The 23,013-nt window shown below is 41.4% G+C and overlaps 1 long non-coding RNA gene across 2 annotated transcripts in view; it reads left to right on the forward strand.

Moving 5' to 3' along the window:
- Window positions 1–22,316, forward strand: part of LOC135229173 (uncharacterized) — a 53,872-nt gene extending 31,556 nt beyond the window's left edge. Inside the window, exons 3-5 of one of the 2 annotated variants that reach the window (XR_010319936.1) lie at window positions 11,905–12,052; window positions 19,068–19,242; window positions 22,286–22,316. This is a non-coding gene — a long non-coding RNA (uncharacterized LOC135229173). Of the gene's footprint in view, window positions 1–11,904; window positions 12,053–19,067; window positions 19,358–22,285 lie in introns of those variants that run through there. The other variant, XR_010319935.1, reaches the window with a different exon arrangement.
- Window positions 22,317–23,013: the final 697 nt, after the last annotated feature.

The raw sequence follows: 23,013 nt of genomic DNA on the forward strand, positions 1-23,013 counted from the left end.
GAAGGTATAAATAACGAATATCAGGAATTAGAAAGAAAATGACTACAGATCTTGCAGAACTTAAAGATAATGTGAGAATGTTATGAACCATATTAGCTAATAAATTTGCAAATTTAGGTAAAGTAGGCAAACGTATCATACCATGTAAGTTAATAACAACGATTCAAGAAGAAACAGGAAGCAAAAGTAATTCCACAATTGTTAATAGAATTGAATTGGAGCTCAAACTATTCTCAAAAAGAAAACTTCATGTCAGATGGCTTTTCCTGCAAATTCTGCCAAATATTCAAGAAATACTTCACAAATTCTTCAATATAAAATGAAATATATACCCAAACTCATTTTATAAAGCTTGTAGAATGAATATTGATACCAAAACCTGACAAGAGCAGCACAAGATGGGAAAATTACAGGCCAATGTCACTGATGAACATAGATGCAAAATATAAAAAGAAATAGGCAAAACAAATCCAGCAATACTCTAAAGAAGAATATATTATGACCAAGTTCGGTCTATCCCAAGAATTCAAGGTTAGTTTAACATTCAAAAATGAATCAGTATAATTTGCCATATGTACAGGAAAAATAAATGTGATTATACTAATAGGTGTAATAAAATAAGTATTTGATAACCTCCAGCATCCACTCATGTTTTTTAAAAGAACATCTAGCATGCCATGAGACCAGAAGAACCAGAAGGTTCCCGGCTACTGTCGCTGAACATTTTGATCAAAGAGTCCATAGAAAAGCCCTGATCAAAAGGGGGAAAATGCAGAACAGAATTTCAAATTCTCATGAACCCTAGACTTTTTGGAGCCATTGAGGGTGAATGAACTCCTGAAACTATTGCCGTGAGATAATCTTTAAACATTACACCAAAAGCATTCCGTTGAATCATCTTAAAACTGAAGTATAAAAAAGGAAACACCATACTGTTGCTGTTGAGTTGATTCCGACTCAGAGACCCTGTAGGACAGAATAGCACTGCCCCATAGAGTTTCCAAGGTGTAGGTGGTGGATTCAAACTGCTCTTCTTTTGCTTGGCTACCGTATCACTTAACCACTGTGCCACGAGGGCTCCAGAACATTAGCTACTTAACTAATAAAAATGGTCTACCTTGAGCATATGCTCTTTTAAGAACTGTCTATATGGCATCAGATTGACAACAGCTACTGAAAAGATTAGATAGGAACCTTAAGGAGCAGTGGGTTTATGCTAATGACAGAGGAACTACTCAGAAAAGGAGGGTAAGAATGGTTGCACAACTTGAATGTAACCAGTGTCGTTAAATTGTACAGGTAGAAACTGTTGAGTTGGTGTATGTTTTGCTGCATATATTCTCAACCACAAAAAATACATTTACAGGTAATAATTAACAAAAAATGTCAAGGAGAGCTAAATATTTTGAAAATAAGACAGAGTTGCATGTGAGGGAATGAGTGGGGTGAGCTGTTTTAGATTAATAGTTAGTAAAGGCTTATGGGATCAGGATATTTGAGGAGATAACTGACCTATATCAAAGGAGAGAATAGCTGTATGAAGTTCTGGAGGGAGGATATTGCCAATAAAGGAAAGAGTTGTTTCTGAGGCCCTTAAATAACCAAGTGTTCTGGCATGTTTTGAGGAAGCTCAGGAAATAAGTCATGGCTAGTGTGGAGTGAACCGAGGGAAGACTGTTAGGAAATGAGGTTAGTATGGTGGGCAAGCCCCGCATCATGAAAGACCATGGGAAGGATTTGGGAATTTTTCCTAATTGCCATGAGAAGCCACTGAGGTGATGCTGTTATGTAGACTGTAAGAGGGAAGATCGGTGGCATGGAGTCCAGTTTTAACCAAGAGATGATGGTGGCTGTAAGGTGGAGGTAGTGAGAAGTGGATAGAGTCAGGATTTATTTTAAGGTAGCGCCAAGAGTCCAGAATATGTGTCAATGGATTGGATACAAGATTTGAATAAAGGAGAGAAATCAAGGATGATTTCTAGGTTTTTGTCCTGAACAACCCAGACGATAGTGAGAACATTTGCTGAGATAAGGAAGACTGGGAGGTAGATAAGACACTTGGACGAAGAATTTTATTTGAACCACATTAAGTTTGAGATGCCTAGTAGACATTCAAGGGGAGATGTGAGGTCAGCCATTAGTGAAGGAACAACAGGGCAGAGTATGTAAATGAGGGTATCCTAGGGCTCAGGTGGAATTGACTGCCATGAATTGGCTCAGATAACCTAGATAGTGAGAAGTAATGAATGATGTTACTTAAACAGGGCATGGAAATCAATGAAAAAGGTGTGGGAGTGGCAGGGAGGCTAAGGTAGAGAAGTTTCTCTCTCCCTAAACCTGATTAGCTGGATTTGAAGACATCATAAGTTCCTGTACGAGAAATATCCAGCAAATTACCAGTTGATTTAATAAATTGATAACAAAGTCTACCTTTCAGCCAAAGATTGAAAAACAAACAAACCAATTGCCATCCAGTGAATTCTGACTCTTAGCAACCCTCTAGGACGGAGTAGAACTACCCCATACGGTTTCTAAGGAGCAGCTGTTGGATTCAAACAGCAGACCTTTTGGTTAGCAGCTGAGCTCTTAACCACTGCACCACCAGGCTCAAACCAAGAATAACACACATGAGGAACTTACTCCTTAGTTCAATCAAGTATGTAGAAATTCAAATTTGTGATTTTGGAGATTCCCCCTCTTTTTTTTCAAAGTGGGGGGCATTGAGATGGAGGATTTTCCCATGCCCACCATCCTAAGGGATTTAATTAACCCATAGTTGAGACATTGTACACATCTCAAGAAATTATTACCTTTGAGAAACTTGAGGGTGAGTAGGCATATCACCTGGCTCCTCTTAAACTCCTTTTAAAAACCTGACTTGAAGACTCACCTGCCTTTTTGAATAAGTGCCAGCTTGAATAGGCAGGGTTCAGGGAATTGCCAACCAAAGGTATGGTTTCTCCAGAGGCCTCCAAGGGGTGTAAAAGAAGAGTGGAGCCAGACCCCGTGCTTGGGACACACCGTTGGTATGAAATATTTGAGTGTGTGTGTGGTGAGGGGAGCACTGGGTGTGGGAGAGTGGGGTGGGTGGGTAATAGGGAAATGCCTGTTTTTTTTGTTTTTTTTCTGGTTTTAAGAAACAGTTTTTTACTTTTTTTTTTTTTAATTACAACGAACAGTTCAGTGGAGACATGTTCCTTATCTGCACGGGCTAGTGGAATTGCTGATAGCTGAGAATGTAGCCTGCTCCCCAAGTGCGAGTTGGCATTTTGGAGAGAAATCTTGATGTTTGGAGCACTGACTGGCCCTGCCTTTTCTAAATAATTAAGGGTGGTGGGGTGGTGGTAAGAGAAAGAGGATGGTCTATGAACACTGACCCTGGAAAATTAACTCCCAAGTGTGTGGGTTGTGGATAACAGGAAAAGAACATCACCCGCAAATGACAGCAGCGCCTTTATTTATTTATTTATGTTTCTTTTTAGTTCTGAGTTGTTTTTAAGCCACAAATTAATGGGGCCACCATGAGTTTTCAGAGAATGAGTTTTACAAAAATCTAAGTGTTTTAAATATTGCAAGGATTTACTTATATATGCTGTATATGAGAAAAGTCCTTACAGTTACAGGGAGGAGAAAGAAAGTATATTCAGGAATTAAATTTTCACAGTTCTCTGAATTCTTATATTTCTCTTGTTGTCCATTTTTCTTTTTTTGTCCTTCATCCACCTCTTCCACCTTTACCCACTGTCTTCATCATCTAGTGCTGCCATAACAGAAATACCATGAGTGGATGGCTTTAACCAAGAGAAATTTAATACCTCACATTAAAGTAGGCGAATAGTCCAAGGCATCAGCTCTAAGGGAAAGTTTTCTCTCTCTTTCGGCTCTGGAAGAAGGTCCTTGTCCTTAGCCTTCCCATGGTCAAGGAGCTTCTCAGGTGCAGGGACCCTGGGTCCAGAGGACATGCTCTGCTCCTGGTGCTGCTTTCTTGATAGTCTGAGGACCCCAACTCTCCGCTTGCTTCCCTTTCCTTTTACCTCTTGCGAGATAAAAGGTGGTGCAGGCCACACCTCAGGGAAAGGTGACCTGAGTGAGGGTGGTGTTACAATCCCACCCTAATCCTCTTACAGTAAAATTACAATCACAAAATGAAGGACAACTATGCAATAGTGGGAATCATGGCCTAACCAAGTTGAGACACACATTTTTTAGGGTCATAATTTAATCCAAACCAAATCAAACTTGTCACCATCAAGTTGATTCCAACCCATACAGACCCTAGTTGATATTAACTCATAGAGACCCTATAGCATAGAGTAGAACTACCTCATAGAGTTTCCAAAGACTAGTTGGTGGATTCGAACTGCTGACCTTTTGGTTAGCAGCTGAGCTCTTAACCACTATGCCACCAGGCCTCCTCTTGATACACAGTCCACCCTAATACACCACTGTGTTAGAAAAAGGTTTTGCTATTCTGAAATAAGAACTTTTTACTATACTTTTGTGTTCGTGGTTGCTTTTGATATGTCTTTAAGCACTGAACAGTTAACTCATACCCATTAAAAACCCATTGCCACTGAGTCTATTCCAACTCATAGCGGCCCAATAGGGCAGAGCGGAACTGTGCCATAGACTTTCCAAGGAGCGCCTGGTGGATTTGAACTGATGACCTTTTGGTTAGCAGCTGTAGCTCTTAAACAGTACACCACCAGTGTGGGAGGGGTTTAATTGATAACATGATGTCTGGGCTCCAAGGGAGATGGAATGGATGTGCAGGAGAAGGGCATGCAGAGTCAGCCTGTATAGTCCCCTGAACTCTGTTCAAGATCATAACACACCTCAGTAATCACTTGAATCTAAACATACAACTTTAACAGTTGATGTAAATGACTTTACACATGAATTTTGGAACGCAACTATTTCTCGATGGAAGTTTCTTCAACTAAGCTGTTTGTATTCCCTTAATAATTATGAAAGCTAACATTTATTGTGTTCATTCTGTGTGTAAGGCCTTTTTCTAAGTGCCTTGTGTGTTTTATTTAACCTGCGTAACAACCTTTTGAATAAGACCCATTTTAGAAATGGGAAACTGAGGCAGTGAGAGGTAAAGTAACGTGCCCAGATCAACCAGCTGATAGATTGAGTTAGGATTTAAACCCAGGCAGTTTGTTTCAGAATTTGCTTATGTAATCACTGTACATGACAGCAGTGAGCCCTAGTGGCTGTGTGGCTAAAGAACTTGGCTGCTAACTGAAAGGTCAGTGGTTCGAACCCACCAGCCTCTCTGCAGGAGACAGATGTGGCAGCTTGCTTCAGTGAAGACTTACAGCCTTGGAAACCCTATGTGGCAGTTTTACTCTGTCCTTTGGGGTCACTATGAGTTAGAATCGACTTGATGACAGTGGGTTTTGGCACATAATACTAATGTGCAGTGTATTCTGTATGCCGTGTATATGTTCAGAAGCTAATTTTCCCAACATTTATGCCATATATAGATTACCAATCCAGTTGCCATTGAGGAGATTTTCACTCATGACGACCCCGTGAGTTTTCAGAGTAGGACTGCCCTCCATACGGTTTTCAATAGCTGTGACCATTTGGAGGTAGATTGCCAGGCCTTTCTTCCAAGGCAACTGAGTGGATTTAAACTGCCAACCTTTCAGTTAGTAGCTGAGCACTTAACTCTTTGTGCCACCTAATACATATATATACTAGGAGGTTTTCCTCCTTATTTGTACTTTAATGTTTTGTAGCCTCTTATGAATACTTGTTCCTGGCAGTGAACTAGATGCTAAAGAACAGAATAGGCACATGTAACCCTCTCTCACCTTCTCCCTCCCCTCTTGCACAGAGATGAAATGAAAAGGAATTAATGAGGACAGATTATTGGATTAGGGCCCACACTCAGGGCTCTAACAGCATGGGGAGTTTCTCCTGTCACTTCAGTTCTTGTTCAGGAATTGGCACCTGCTTTTTGTGAATCACAAAGACCAGTGCTTTATATCAAGCCATTTAGATTTGGGGTATGGAGCAGTGACTTAAAAAAATTAAATTTTATTTTCAGAGATTTTTTCTATTAATTGTTTACATTTATTTTAATTGTATATTCTGAAACCGCTACAAAAAGGCATGAAATAATTGTTTAAATTTTAATTCGTATGGGTCAAAATGTATGTTAAACTACCTATCGTCGCCTTCACAGTCGTTGTTATGTTTGAGCCGATTGTTGTGGCCACTTGTTACCAAGTATGACTTTCTTCTCCAGGGACCGATCTCTCCTGACAACATGTCCAAAATATGTGAGATGAAGCCTCGCCATTCTTGCTTCTAAGGAATATTCTGGCTGTACTTCTTTCAAGACAGATTTGTTCATTCTTTTGGCAGTCCGTGGTATATTCAATATTCTTTGCAAATACCGTAATTCAGTGCCTTCAATTTTTCTTTAGTCTTCCTTATTCATTGCCCACCTTTCGTGTGCGTATGAGGTGACCGAAAACACCATGGCTTGAGTCAGGGGCACATTAGTTTTCAAGGTGACATCTGTGTGTTTGAACACTTTAAAGAGGTCTCTGGCAGCAGATTTGCCCAATGCAACGTGTCATTTGATTTCTTGACTGCTGCTTCCATGGGTGTTTATTGTGGATCCAAGTAAAATGAAGCCCTTAGTGATGTCAACATTTTCTCCGTTGTCCTGATGTTGCTTATTGGTCCTGTTGTTAGGCTGTTGGTCTGTAGTCTTTGATTTTCTTCAGTAAATGCTTTAAGGCCTCTTCACTTTCAACAAGCGAGATTGTATCATCTGCATATCTCAGGTTATTAATGAGTCTTCCTCCAATCCTGACGCCTTATTCTTCTTCAGACAGTCCAGCTTCTCGGATTATTTGCTCAGCATACAGGTCGAATAGGTATGGTGAAAGGATACAATGGAGATGCACACCTTTCTTGACTTTAAACCATGCAGTATTCCTTGTTCTGTTTAGATGACTGCCTCTTTTTCTGTGTACACGTTTCTCCTGAGAACAATTAAGTGTCCTGGAAATCTCATTCTTCCCCATGTTATCCATAATTTGTTATGAGCTGGAGTAGGTCTCAGAAATAATGTGCCATTTCTTCCAGTTGGTCCTGCACGGCTGCCTGCTTCCCTAGGTGGTAGCAAGTAAGGCCTGTCTCAGAAACACTCCCCTCCTCACTAAGCATGATTCTTCACACTGCTCCATCTTCTTTCCCGTGTGTGTTTCCTGCCCTCCTCAGTGGCTGGGGAAAATGATAGTAGTCCACTATGAGATTTATTCTTTTATTATACTTTATTTTATCATTTGTTTTTATAACATAGTTCCGTTAAAATCAAGGGTAATAAAAATGTTTGTGTGATGGAAGTGGATAATCCCACCCATTGTGTCCATCTAAAGTTTCATGAGAAAACTGTGCCCACAACAGAGGGCTCCCACTCCTCTGGCTCACTGTATTTTCTCCTTGTTTATTTGCTCTTCCCTCTTTCCTGATGCATGCATGGGACCACTGAGCTTCAGGACTCCACAATTCTGCTTTTCATACCAGTGTTACTGTAATCTTGGGTTCATGGGCTGCCTTGCCACAGATTTACTCATTCTGTTTCTGTTGATTATTTCATTACTTAAAAATCTCTCATGAATTTTTCCAGAAGTACATTCTATTCCTCAAAAACTTGGAAGCAATGGGAAAGTATGCAATAAATAACAAGAAAACATACGTAATGCATAGAATAAATTACTAACGTTCCGATATGTCTGTTATCTTACTTACATTGGCATGTATGTGTGTTAGAGTCTCTGGTTGGTGCAAATGGTTAATATCTTGAGCTGCTGACAGAAAGTTGGAGTTCAGGTCCACCCAGAATTGCTATGAAAGAGAGGTCTGGCAGTCTACTTCCGAAAACTCAGCCATTGAAACCCCTATGGAGTACAGTTCTACTCTGGCACGCTGGTGTCATCATGAATCAGAACTGACTCAATGGCAACTGGTTTTATGTGTGTATTAGCACACACATTTATGTATATTAACACGGATATTATATCCTGATATTTTCATTCATCATTAGTCTTTTCTCATGATAATTTTTTTTGTTTTTTTTAATGAGAGCATTAAATTACTTTATAATATTCTGTGTGCATGTAGTATATTTTTTTTAACAATTTGAACTATAGTTGCAATAATAAATGTGCATGTTTCTAGTAATCTTCAACGTATACTTACATCTTTTTAACATACATCTCTGCCATTAAATCTCTTTGTTTAATTATTGTTTAACACTCTTTACGCCTAAGAGATGGTCTCAGAAGCAGCCCTGATCAGTTTTTCTCCCTCTTACTCATGAAGCTCCTTAATGTATCCCAAGGTATCAACTACGAAGGATTTTACGTACTTATCGTTTATTTTTCATTCAGTCAGTATATTCCATGGGCCAGAAGTAGTCTATGTTATGCAGATACAGTGGTGAAAGGTACACACTGCCCCTGTCCTCATGAAGGGGACAACCCAGTGCAGGTGGGAGGGGCACTGGGGAAATGCAGCTGAGAGCAAGGACAGACAACCCTCCAGGAACCACACTGGACTTCAGAGAGGCTTGTTGGCTGCTGTTCACCTGGCAGGCTTCTAGATACCCGAGTACCCTTGGGCTTGGTGCCTGTTCCTCTCTCTATTGACACCCTCCCTCTAGGATGCCTCAGTGAGTTTACTGCTGTCTATTTGTAGCTAAGGACGTGAGGTTTATACCTCCATCCATTCAAACTCCTCCTGGGTCCAGACTCATATATTCAAATGTGAGCCTAGCTCTCTGTATTGACCTCTTTAGGCATTATAATGATACATTCCTCATATGGCCATCATGAAAAGCAAACATGAAAGAAAAAGCACAGGAGTGCCTGGCACCAGTGTAGGTACTCAATGAACATTAGCTGTTGGTATTATCCTTGACATCCCCATGTGGGGTGAAGTTTTATTACCTGACATCTCCATGTGAATATCTAACACCTGTACCATGTTATCTAGGCTATGAAACAATTCTTGGTTCCAACCACCATTCTTTTCTTATCCATGAATTTCTCAAGGCTTTGGTGATGGGATTGTGTGTTTTTCCACACAATGGACTTGATTAGGAATGGTTGGCCAGGTCCTACACAATAAATTGCTCTAGCATTCCTTTGGGTGACCATTGAGACAAGTTTCAGCCAACGAATGTAGCAAAGAATTGGAACCACTCTCAGCTGTTCATGCGAGTACTCTCAATCCAGAATATCTGGTAAGTCGACTGTTAGGGATTGAATTGTGTCCCTCCAAAATGTCTGTGGAAATCCTAACCCCTGTACCTGTAAATCTGACCTTGTTAGGAAAGAGGGGGCCTGCTTTTATTATGTGAATGAGGTCATACCAATGTAGGGTGGGTCCTAAGCCTAACTCTTCTTAGTTATAAAAGGAGCAGAATACACACAGACTCAAACAGGTGAAAAGGAAGACAGACAAAGAAGACAGATGCTTCTAGAAGGCCAGGAACACAAATGATTGCTGGCATCTACTAGAAGCTGAGGTAGACAAGGAAGGACCTCCCACTACAGCCATGCCCTGAATTCGAACGACCACCTGCTAAACTGTGAGAAAATAAATTTCTGTTCTTTAAAGCCATCCAGTTGTGTTATTTTTTGTTATGGAGGGACTAGGTAACTAACACACATAAGACCCGTTCTTATAAGTTCAGCCCAGTGCAGAATAATTTTCTTCCCTCCTTGGTCTAGACCACCCGAACCTGCTCTTTCCCTATCAGTGTCCTTTGCTTTCACCTAAGAGCTATGACAGAGTCAGCTTGATGCTGATGCATTGAAATTTCAATTTATTTTTTATTTATGATTACTATTAATTCCGGTATTTTCTACAGTTTTCAATGGAGACAGTCCTATAATCTATGAATAGCAGTTATACTTTTTCTCTTTTTGTACTAGCTTACACTTCCGGTGTTCAATGTTTAATAAAAGTAATGATAGAAGCACCCTTATTTTATTGTTTATTAATTTTAAAGAGAATGTCCCACACGTCACCATGAACTATCATGCTAGTTGTAGTTTTCCACGTTCGGGAACTCCTTTTCTGTTCCATATTTGCTCCTAGTCCTTATCTCTCCATGTGATTGGATTTTATCAACCTGCTTTGCCCCCATCTCTTGAGGTGAGCATATGTCTTCTCTTCTTTCACCTATGCATGTGGTGAATGAAATTACTAAATCTTTAACGTTCACTCAAATTTGTATGCCTACATGATCATGGCATGTTACGTGGTTTATACTTTGCTGGATTTCCTTTGCTGGCATCTTACGTAGAGTTTTGCATCTCAGTTACTGAGTGTGCTTGTCCTCTAACTCTTCTTCTACCATCCTTCTCTAATTTGTTATCATTTTTAAACTAGCCTTAAGGATCAAGTTAGGGGAGTATCTCATGGTTTTCTAATCTCTGTTGACTATGTACAAGATTAAAATGACTGTTTCTTGCATGTTTGCTGGAACCTGACTGGAAACGATCTAGGTCTGCCGTTTTCTTTTTAGGGAGATCTTGAACTACTGACCCATTTTATTTAGTGGTTAAAGGCATCTTCTGGTGCTAATTTACTTAGAAAAAATTCTGATGCATGTTCTAGGTTGCTCGAATCTCATCTTCAAATATTGATTATCAGGGCTTGTAGCCTCATGCAAGGCAATTCATCAATCCCAGATTTCCCCAAAGTCAGGCTCTGCAACTCTTCCCGGTACCAAATTCCCTCATTTAAGACTTATTTGCAAAGAGACAACAGTATGCTATCTACGCGGTTGTTTATCCGCAACTTTCTTGAGTCCATAATGTGAGGATACAGTCTTCTAATACTTTTTTTGTAATTGTTCTCTTTCTTATTTTTTTTTTTTGCTTTTTTCACTGCCAATAACCTCCCCCCCCCCGTCTAGTAGTTTTAAAGTTGTGCGTTTCAGGTTCAAGTCTGTAATCCAACTGAGCTTCTGTGTGTGCTGCATGTGTACATCAAAAGAACACGCTTCTAGAAGCAGAAAGCAGGCAGTGCGACTGTTGGGTGGTTGGCGGGGGAGGGGGAGGGGAGCTGCTGCTCAGAGAGGGCTCCCAAGGGAGGCACGAGATGCCGGGCTGCCCACTGCAAGCCCACAGGCTCCAAGGAGGAGGAACCTGAGTGCGCCATGAGCCTTTTGAGACAGGCCCAAGCCCACCCAGCCGGGTGCTAACCTCGCATCCGCCAGGCTTGCAGGTTCCACCAGGACTAGGGAAGCCTAAGGCCAAGGAGGGCAAGGTCTAGGGTCTGGACCTGAGAACTGGTTCTGCCACTTGTGATCGCAGCGCTTATGCTGGAAAGGAGGGCAGAAAGCATATCGCAACGTGTGTCCGGACGATGACCCAGAACGGGGGAGTTGTGGTCACCCACGGACTCTGGGTCTGCATATGGAGGCCCCCAGGGTGCAATTCCAGGAGCAGAAGGCAAAGCCACAGAGGCCAAAGTGCACCTCGCCGATGCTTCCCAGGGGCATTGCCCCAAATATGGGGAGCAGTCCCTCCTCTGGGCTAGGGACTTTGTTTCCTCCATTGTCATCACTGACTGTGAGCAGACTCTAGTCTATGCAGACTACATGAGGAGTTATCAAAATGAGCTCCAAACTCCAGATTTGAGTTAAGGATCATAAATTAACACAGAGAAATACGACTTTAGCAATATGTGACTGTTTGAAGCCCAAGTTGCCTTAAAACACGGAATTTCAGTCTTTCAGCTCCTCTGCTAATCTAGTGACTAAGAACAGGATCTCACTGGAGCTCAAAGATGTGGGGCACTGGGAATACTCTGGGTCTGTCTGCTCACGGCTGATTGCCTGATCCCAGTTTTATTATACAGCTTAAATACAGACCAGAAGAGGAGTTTGGGGCTTGACACCTGACGTCTTAACACCAGTTCCTGTTTCTTGAGGAAGGAAGAGGTAAAATAAATCAGCGTTTACTGTGTCCTTCTCCATCCCCGGAAGTCTTCATGAAGACCCTCTCAGGTAAGGATTGACAGGGAGTGGCTTGGTTTACTATTTGACTTTGTCCTTCAGTCACTTTGTTTATGTCCTGCATGTAAACTATTATGCATTGACAGAAGCATTCTAATTCTTATGCAGAAGGACTAGACCTGCTGCAGAATGACTATATTGTGCCTCCCTTGGGCACCCCTGTCTGCGCAGCACCCCCCACCCCCAACTGCCCAACCGCCTCTCTCCTGGCATTCTGCTTCTAGAAGCATGTTCTTTTGATGCAGAGATGCAGCACACACAGAATCCCAGCTGGATTACAGACTTGAACCTGAAGACCTTATGCAGAATGACTATTTATGAACCCCTAAGCTTTTTTTTTTTTAAGCTTAGTACTAAAGCAGGTACTTACTCCTCAGAGAAGGCCCTGGGGGAGGTTGATACATGCATTCCCCAGTGCTCCTGCTGCTCTAGAAGTGCCTGAAATGCCTCTCTGGGAAAGGCCTTCAGATTAGGCTCATGGCCCACGTGGGAATTCAGGCCTATTTTTCTGTTAGAACATCTCATTTCGCTCTGAAAATTTTATTATCCAGTTTATTCACCAGACATGAGTACAGACATCTCATATTTTCAAAATAATCCCATTCTCTAATACTAATTTGCCACCAAGAGTATATTCCAAAGTGTTTCCAATAGGCTAGCAAGTCTATCCAAAGAGGGGAGTCCTGCGCCATGTTGTGCAGTGACAGCAGGGTTGGCGTAATATGTTTACCCAGATACCTACCACTTTTTAAAAAATTTTTATTGTGCTTTATTTGAAACTTTACAAAGCAAATTACTTTCTTGTTCAGCCATTTATACACAATTGGTTTGTGACATTGGTGGCAATATTCATGATGTGTCAATATTCTCTTCTATGCTCCAGTTCCCCGTTCCCATCCGCCATGATTCCTGTTCCATCCTGCCCTCTTTTCTGTGCTTTTGGGCAGGTTTTGCACCTTTGGTCTCATACACACGATTGAACTAAGAAACACTTTCTTCACGTGTGTTATTGTTTGTTTTATAGACCTGTCTAATCTTTGGCTGAACGGCAAACTTCAGAAGGTACTTTCGACTTTGTTGCTTTCCATAATTCCTGAAATTCCAAGTCTACCACCTGAAGAACTTCCTTAGTGTTTCATTTAGAACAAGTCTGGTGGCGATGAATTCTCTTAAGCGTCCTTCACCTGAGAATGTCAATATTTTTCCTTTACTCATGAAGGAAATAACAGCCTATAGAACACTGGGTTAATGTTTCTTTTCTTTCAGTGTTGAAAAAATGTTGTTTTCACAGCCTTTTGGCCTCCATGGCTTCTGATGATGAATACAGAGTCATTCCAATGGTTTCTCCTGTGTGAAATGAGTTGTTTTCTCTCTAGCTTCTTTGAAGATATTTTCTTGGTCCTTGTTATTCCACAATTGACAATGAGGCATTTGGGTGTAAAATTATGTGAGTTTAACTTGTTGGAGTTTGCATAGCTTCTTGAATCTGTAAGTTTATGTCTTTCAACAAATTGGGAAAGTGTTGAGCCAGTATTTCTTCAGATATTTTTTTCTACACTATATATTTTCTCTACACCTTATGGAATTCCAATAAATAAATGTTAGGTATTTTTGGATTTTTTTGAGGCTCTGTTCATTTTTTTTTCAATATTTGTCCTCTGTTTTCAGATTGGATATTTTCAATTGAACTATTTTCATCTCATTGATCCTTTTGTCTGTCAACAGCATTCCGCTGGTCAAGTGAATTTTTTATCTCTATTTTTCCTGTCTAAAATTTTCATTTGTGAATGGTTTCTATGTATTTTTCTATTTTTCTAAGGTGTGACTGTTACTTCTTTGAGCATGGTTAAAGTAGCTTTTTAAAGTTTTTGTCTATGATTCTAAGACTATGTCTTACTTCAATCTTACAGAAAATGTCGATGTTGTTTGTTTTAGCAATCACTTGACCCAGTTATGTTCAGGCTGCATGTTCTTTCCCAACTTCTGGATGCTGTGGCTCAGATGTCAGTTCAGATTTTGAAGACTTTGCAATGATATTTGGATGTAATCTATGGGAGTGTCACTCAGTCTGGGACCTTGTTGGTGTTCTAACCCATAATGCAGTTCTCAAAGGATTGATCTACTTCTTGGGGTCAGAGGAAAGCATATGCAACTATGGGAGTGGAGGGGGGTATGAAAAACAACTTTATGGTATCCCTCTCTTGAGCCACCTGGTCTCTGTCTCTCTGAGGCTCTCTGATGTCTGAGCAGCTACCTTCCTGGTCCACTGGCAAGAATGTTGGGCTTTAATCTCTTCATTCTGCCGTGCAATTAAGTGACTGGGTCTGCCTATGAGGCCAAATAACGGTAAGATGGAGAAAATGTAACAGAGATTCCTCTATATTATTTCGTCCTTATATACTTAGGTCAGAGAGAAGGCACACTGTTTCTGGTGATACTTCCAAATGGGTATGGAGAAAAAGGCATTAACAGGTCGATAGCTGCATACTAGGTGTTATGGATTAAACTCTGTCTTCCCAAAATGTATATATCAGCTTGACTAGGCCATGCTTCCCAGTATTGTGCGATTATCCACCATTTTGTCAGCTGATGTGATTTTCCAATGTATTGTAAATCCTACCTCTATGATGTTAATGAGCGAAAATTTGAAGCAGTTATGTTAAGGAGGCCGGGCTCAATCTACAAGATTAAGTTGTGTTTTAAGTCAGTCTCTTTTGAGATATAAAAGAGAAAAGAGCAGAGAGACGGGGGACCTCAGTACCACCAAGAAAGAAGTGTCAGGAGCAGTGCATCCTTTGGACCTAGGATCCCTGTGCTGAGAACCTTCTTGTCCAGGGGAAGACTGGTGACAAAGACCTTCCCCTAGGAGTGACAGAGAGAAAAAGTCTTCCCCTGGAATTGGCACCCTGAATTTGGACTTATAAAGCCTCCTGGACTGTGAGGGAATAATTTTCTTTGTTAAAGTCATCCGTTTGTGGTATTTCTGTTACAGGAGCACTAGATAGCTAAGACACTAGGTACCAGGAGATGTACATTTCCCAGCTCTTTCACTCCCAGGGACACTATGACTAAGTAGCCATTGCCATAAATCCATGTGAGCAGACTATTCTGATTACTGCTTTGACTCTACTGTCTGTTATGGTAACCACACCCACCTTGTCTTTGTTCATTGAGTGCCACCACTTGGCTGTTACCACCATGGGGTCCAGTCAACTGCATTGTAGTTAGGTGTCTTAATTCAGTTAGGGCAGTTCTCACTGTGGACTCTTACTTACATAAAATAGCAACCACAGAAGTCTTCAATAATGCTGGGGCTTGCTGCACAAATTTGTACCTCACTGCTATGGTAAAAAGAGAGCCCTCTGGGCACTCCGTGTGTGGGTCTGTGGGTCCAGCCTAATAAATCCATTCTAACCTGCCAGTTTCCCTCAGCCTTTGGTTACCTTCTCCTACAGTATACAATGGCAGATCTGCCATTTCCACTTGATTTATTGTAGGCCACCACTTAATCCATGCTTCAGTAAACCAACCAAATAAACTATGAGATCCTTTTCTAACCTCTGAAGCTGAAACACTGAATGAAGAATCTATGCTTCCTGGGTCTATATCAATAAACTTAGACTAATCCACCTTTATGTTGCTTGCACCGTTATCCCACACCCATAATAGCCATTCCCACACATATTCACCAGGTTTCTGTATATATATATTAGAAAAATCAAGTAGTTCTTTTGGAGTTTAGCATACCTTCTCCTGGGTCACACTTCATAGTTCACCTTTTGGGGCTTGTTGGGACTGAAGTCTAGGTATAGGTCTAGAAGCAAAAATGGGCAGTGGCAGTGGGATGTTCAGCCGTGTCTTATAAGACATCTGCCTAAGGTGATGCCCCAGGCAATGCCCCAGATACCACCCCAGGAGATAACTCAAACAAGACACTTCAGGCACAGCTGGGGTAATCTCATCAGATGGAGGTGGAAGGGATAATTGTTTTACTGGGAAGGGTGCCTTAGCGGCAGAGTTAGAGAATCTCTTCAGATGGGAGTAAGAGGTCTGGTTCTGTTAGGAAGAGCGATTCAATAGAAATTGGAGGTTCATTGTCCCCCGCTTCCTGACTGTCTGCCCATATGTCCTCATCCTGAGTTTCAGGATCCCATTTCTTCCCAATCAGTGCCCTCACTCTAACTTCAGACACCATTTGAGGCTGGATATTCAACTAGCGCTTTAATTCAGTCACTCTTATGATAAGAATCTGAGTTTATTTTTGGCAGCATTAGCCTTGTTACTATAAGAAATATGGTTTTCTTTCTGGGCACAAGTGGCAGCTTTCAGATCTTGTATGTGGTGCTTCAGCTTTGAGCCCATTTCTTTCATTCACCAGTGTGGCTAGCAAAAGCAGGACTAACCAAGCAGCTTCCTTATTATTCTTATTCTGACAAAATTATAGAAAAGTATCAAATATGTAATCAGGCAGAGCCTTGTCTCTCACAAATATTTGATCCAGTGGTAGTAGTATTTTGCGTATTTCTATTGTCACCTCCCACCATGGATTAGCAATAGCCTGTTTACTACTGGAGACAGTCATCAGTGCCTTTAAGACTAGCCAGACTTGAGAATCAATTCAGAAAACTCATCCTTAAGATTTGGTTCCTCTAGAACCACAGTAGGTACCAAATGTCTTAGCCTGGGATCTCTAGAGATGCAAAACTAGTGAAGAGAATATATATATATATATATGGAAACCCTAGTCGCATAATGGTTAATAGCTATAGCTGCTAACCAAAAGGTTAGCAGTTCGAATCCACCAGGCGCTCCTTGGGAACTCTGTGGGGCAGTTCTACTTTGTCCTGTAGGGTCACTATGAGTTGGAAACGACTCGATGGCAATGGGTATATATATATATACACACACACATACACGCATACATATGTTAGTTGTGGCTGTTAGATGCCATCGATCCTGTGTAAAACAGAATGAAACACCACCTGATCCTGAACCATCCTCACAATCATTGCTATGTTTGAGCCCATTCTTGCAGCCATTGTGTCAGTTCATGTTGTTGAGCGCCTTCCTCTTTTTTTCTGACCCTCAGCTTTTCCAAGCATGATGAGCCTCTCCTGGGACAGGTCCCTCCTGAAAATATGTCCAAGGCACGTGAGACGAAGTCTCGCCATCCTTGCTTCTAAGGTGCATTCTTGGTGTACTTCTTCCAAGATGGTTTTGTTTATTCTTCTGGCAGTCCATGGTATATTCAGTATTCTTTGCCAACACCATATTTTAAATGAATCAGTTCTTCGGTTTTCCGTATTCATTGTCTAACTTGCTCAAGCATGTGAGGTGATAGAAAATATCATGGCTTTGCTCAGGCACACCTTAGTCCTCAAAGTGACATCTTTCTTTCTCAACACTTTAAGGAGGTCTTTTGCAACAGATTTGCCCAATGCAATACATTGTTTGAATTCTTGACTGCTGCTTCTGTGGGCATTGATTATGGATTCAAGTTAAATGAAATGCTTGATGACTTCAGTATTTTCTCTGTTTATCATGGTGTTGCTTACTGGTCCAGTTGTGAGAATTTTTGTTTTCTTTATGTTGAGGTGTAATCCATAGTGAAGGCTGTAGTGGTTGCTCTTCATCAGCAACTGCTTCAAGTCCTCTTTACTTTCAGCAAGCAAGGTCGTATCAGCTGCATATCATAGGTTGTTAGTGAATCTTTCTCCAAAACTAATGCCATGTTCTTGTTCTTCGAGACCAGCTTCTCAGAATGTTTGCTCAGCATACAGATTGAGTAAGTATGGTGAAAGGATACCACCATGACACATAACTTTCTGATTTTAAACCACAGAGTATCACCTTGCCCTACTCAAATGACTGCCTCTTGGTCTACGTAGATATTCCGCATGACTACAGTTAAGTGTTCTGGAATTCCCATTCTTTGCTAAGCTATCCATAATTTGTCATGAGCCACACAGTTGAGTGTGCTTGTATAGGAAACAAAAATAGGTAAACATCTTACTGATATTCTCTACTTTCAGCCAAGATCCATCAGACATCAGAAATGATATCCCACATTCCATGTCTTCCTCTGAATCCAGCTTGAATTTTTGGTAGTTGCCTATCTGTGTACTGCTGCAACTGTTTTTAAATTATATTCAGCAAAATTTTTCTTGCGTGGGATGTTAATGACATTGCTCGATAATTTCCGCATTGCGTTGGACCACCTCTCTTTGAAATGGGTACACATGTAGATCTCTTTCAGTCATTTGGTCAGGTAGCTGTCTTCCAAATATATTGGAATAGTCAAGTGAGCGCCTCCAGCACTGCGTCCCTGTGTTGAAACATCTCATTTGGTACTCCATCAGTTCCTGGAGCCGTGTTTTTTGCCAATGCCTTCAGTGCAGCTTGGAGTTCTTCCTTCAGTACCATCAGCTCTTGATCCAATGCTACCTCCTGAAATGGTTGAATGTCGACCAATTCTTTTTGGTGTATTGAGTCTGTGTATTCCTTCCGTCTTCTTTTGATGTTTCCTGTGTTGTTCGATATTTTCCCCATAGAATCCTTCCTTCAGTATTGCACCTAGAGGCTTGAATATTTCCTTCAGTTCTTTCAGCTTGAGAAATGCCAGGTGTTTTCTTCCCTTTTGGTTTTCTAACTCCAGATCTGTTCACATTATTATTATCATACTTTGTCTTCTCCAGCTTCGCTTTCAGGTATTCTGTTGAGCTCTTTTACTTTATTTTTCCTTCCATTCTCTTTAGCTACTGTACATTCAAGAGCAAGATTCAGAGTCTCTTGTGACATCCTCTTTGGTCTTTTCTTTCTTTCCTGTCTTTCTAATGACTTTTTGTTTTTTTCATATATGATGTCCTTGCTATCATCCCACAACTAATCTGGTCTTCGATCATTAGTGTGCAGTGCATCAAATCTATTCTTGAGATGGTCTCTAAATTCAGGTTTGATATACTCAAGGGCATACTTTGACTCATGGACTTGTTTTAATTTTCTTCAGCTTCTACTTGAACGTGAATATGAGCAACTGATCATCTGTTCTGCGGTCAGCCCCTGGCCTGATTCTGACTCATGATATTGACCTTCTCCATCATCACCTTCCACAAATTTGATTCCTATCTATTCTGCCTGGAATAGTTCATGAGTATAGTCACCATTTATGTTCCTGACGAAAGGTATGTGCAATGAATAAGTCATTGGTCTTGCCAAATTCTATCATGTAAGCTTCATTGTCATTTCTATCATCAATACCTTATTTTCCAACTGCTGATTTGTCTGCTTTGTTTTCAACTTCGCATCCTAATTATGTAATTATCAGTACATCTTGATTGATTAATGCATCACGTTTGATCAGTTTCAAACTGCGGAACTTGGTAAAAACCTTCAACTTCTTCATCTTTCACATTCATGATTTGTGTGTAAATTTGAATAATAGTCTTATTAACTGGTCTTCCTAGTAGGCCTGTGGATATTATCCTATTGTTCGTAGTGTTCTACTTCAGAAAAGATCTTGAAATGTTCTTTTTATCGATGAATATGATGCCGTTCTCTTCAGTATCTCAATCCTGGCATAGTAGAACATATCATTGTCTACTTTAAAATGTCCAAAACCAAGCTATTTCAGCTCACTAATGCCTTGGATTACTGACCTTTATGCATTCCATTTCATTTTTGATGACTTCCAATTTCCCTAGATTCATACTTCCTTCATTCCACATTCTGATTATTAAAGGATATTTGCATCAGTTTCTTCTCATTATGAGTTGTGCCCATCAGGAAACGTCATTAAACTGGGATCTACTTTGAGGAGGTAGCTCTTCCCCACTTGTATTTTGAGTGCCTTCCAACCTAAGGGGTTATCCTCTGTCATTCAGTCAGACAGTGTTCCAGTACTATTCGTAAGATTTCACTGGCCAGTTTTTTTTAGAAATAGATCACTAGGTCCTTTTTCCTAGTCTGTCTAAATCCAGAGCTCCACTCAAACCAGTCTACCATGGGTGAACCTGGTGGTATTTGAAATACCGGTGGCATAGCTTCTAACATCACAGCAACATGCAAGCCACCACAGTACAACAAACTGACAGAAGAGTGGTGGGAGTTAAAAATAAGAAGAACCAAAAAGAGTGCTTCTTCCATGTCTGCTGATTTAGAGGAACCATGAAAAATTGTCAAGTGAAGAGTGATTCAGAGGAAAACATGGGTAGAATGTGACCTAATTTCCATAAAAACAAACAAATGAATGTACTTACATGTGTCCAAGCAAAAAGAAGTGTGTAAAAGGGTACATATGTATCTTTGGACACTGGACACTTTGGGGGAGCAGGTACAATATAATTATGTGGGGATGGCTCTTATTATAACTTCTGTATACAAATCTCTGTTGTTAAATGTGTTATAAGAATGTAACATCTTTTAAAGTTTAATAACATCATACGTGTATGTGTGTGTATTTGAAACATTTTTTTTTTTTGACTATTTTATATATGTGTTTTTTAGTTATCTAGTGTGGCTATAGCAGAGATTCCACAAGTGGATGCCTTTAACAAACAGAAACTTATTCTCTCACAGTTTAAGAAGCAAGAAGTTTGAAGTCAGGACACCAGCTCTAGGAGAAAGCTTTCTCTCTTTGTGGCTCTGGGGGAAAGTCCTTGTCATCCATCTTCCCCTGGCCTAGGAAATTCTCAGTGCGTGGACGCTGGGTCAAAAGGACCTGCTCCACTCCAGGCACTTCTTCCTTGGTGGTATGAGGTCCCTCTCATTTCTGCTCACTTTTCTCTTTGTATCTCAAAAGAGACTGACTCAAGACTCACCCTTATCCTGTAGATTGTGTCCTCCCTCATTAACCTAACTGTCTCTAATCCCACCTTATTAACATCACAGAGGTTAGAATTTACAACACATAAGTAATCACATCAGATCACAAAATGCAGGACAACCACACAATACTGGGAATCATGGCCTGGCCAGGTTGACACACATTTTGGGGGACACTATTCAATCCATAACAATAGAGAAAACACTGTCTTCAATGCCAGATTCAGAGACTTTTATCCATTTGTGAAGGGCAAACACAGAAATTGAACAAAATTCAGACCAGCGAATTATTGCTTGCTCTTGTAACTAATGAATTCTTCTGGTCTCTGTACCTGGAAATGGCCAAAAAGAATTCTGTGAGGATTAATTCAGTTATTGCTAAAACATCTACTGCATTTGCATGTCTACAGGTAAGGAAGAATGCTTGACACTGTCTGTGATTCATTAAGTAACACAGGGACCCTTAGACTATTGTTCTCCTTCTCTGATATGTCACTATCACCTTCTCCCCTTGTTGCTCTCCTGAAAAACCCACACTTGTATATTCTAGGCTTTTATCCAGGATTGAATTTGCAGGAAGTTAAAGATATATCTTTGAAAGATAAAGAAGACTTTGGCCACATTGTCTTTAGACAGTCGAACTTCCCAGCCAACCTCTGTGCAGGATGGGAATTCACAATCCCTCCTACTCAGTACCTCTGAGCAGGACGGGATTTCTGTTTCATTGTCAGGAGAAGGCGGAATTCACCCCTCTTCAGAAAACTTACTTTCCTTTGCCTCAAACTGTCCCTCTCAGGATCTGTCACGGTCACTCTGAGAAATTCACATGGGCAGCCTGTATGGAAGTGCCCATCCTAGAGGCCCTGCCCTCCCTTCCTTGCTCCGTAGGGCTTCCTCTGACACTTGGGGTCGCATCTCCCAGGGAGTACACACCTCTGGCACTTCCAGGGATTCCAGGCCCTGGGATACTGTGGATGGGACTTGGAACTCAATCTGTTTCTTCCCATCCTCACCTTTGGTTATCTGTGTTCTGTCTTCACCAGATTTAGGAGGCCTTGTCTTCTCTTTGCTCGTTTCATGTCAGTCAGGCTTTTCTATTCCAACTCTCTGATCTCAGAACAGATCAGGTTAGACCACAGAAAAGAGAAAGACCAAGCAAACATCACTGATCTGTGCAGAAGCTGCTGGGAAGGGATTCGATTCTCATTGGTTTAGGGTTTTATGCCCACTGCTCACCGGCAGGCAGGTTCCCCCCAGAGTCTGGCTTCTGTCTGCTACCTTGTACTACAAAGAACTCAGTGACCAGCCCACCTTCACAATCACACCTCCCTTAGAGCTATCTTTGCAGAGGCTCTTTCTCAGACTTCCATGTCCCACTGAAATCCTATTTCTCTTTCCTTACAGACATTATGCTCATTCTCAGGGCCCTGAGACCTCATCTGCAGGTAAGTCTTGTCCTCTTCTCTCCTTGGCGGGGGAAGCTTTTGAGTGGGCCTCATGTCTTCGGACAGCTATCCTGGGGCTTCTTCCACCCTGGTGCCGTAGGGCTGCATCTCTCTTTGTACTAGAGGGGGCGTGGAAGGGGCACAAGGCTAAAAGAGGATGGATTTTCCAGGTGAGGTGAGTTTAAGAAGCTTGAATGAACTTCTTCCCTGAAGGGTGCATATTTTGCAGTCCAGACATCCTGCTTCTCTCAGTCTAAGAGTCCTAGCACGTCTTCAGGTGCTTTCTCCTTTGACCCTGAGGCCATGCCTGCAATCTCTGCAGCCAGGCCTCCCACATGTGTAGCAGCACCAGTAGGTGTGGTAGATTCTTCAGCCCCTGTCTCCTCCTCCAGATGCTCCTGGAGGTGCCTGGCTCTTCTTGCCAGGACTCCAGGATGCTGACCAGGGACTCAGTGTTGGTTAAAGGATGTCGGCCAGTGACCACGTGTCCTCATTTCCTTTGAAGGCTTAGGCTAGTTGCCTGGGCAGAAGACAGCCAAGGTCAGTCTGAGCCTAGACACCTAGTGACCTGTGACACTGCAGCGAGTGACAGGTGTTAATTTCCATGCTCAGGTATCCGCAGGTGGCGGATTCAGAGTGGTCGGAGGAGAAGTGTAACTAGAGATCACACACTCATGAGGGCACGGG

Source organism: Loxodonta africana, unplaced genomic scaffold (assembly GCF_030014295.1).
Source record: "Loxodonta africana isolate mLoxAfr1 unplaced genomic scaffold, mLoxAfr1.hap2 scaffold_109, whole genome shotgun sequence".
Classification (NCBI taxonomy): Eukaryota; Metazoa; Chordata; class Mammalia; order Proboscidea; family Elephantidae; genus Loxodonta; species Loxodonta africana.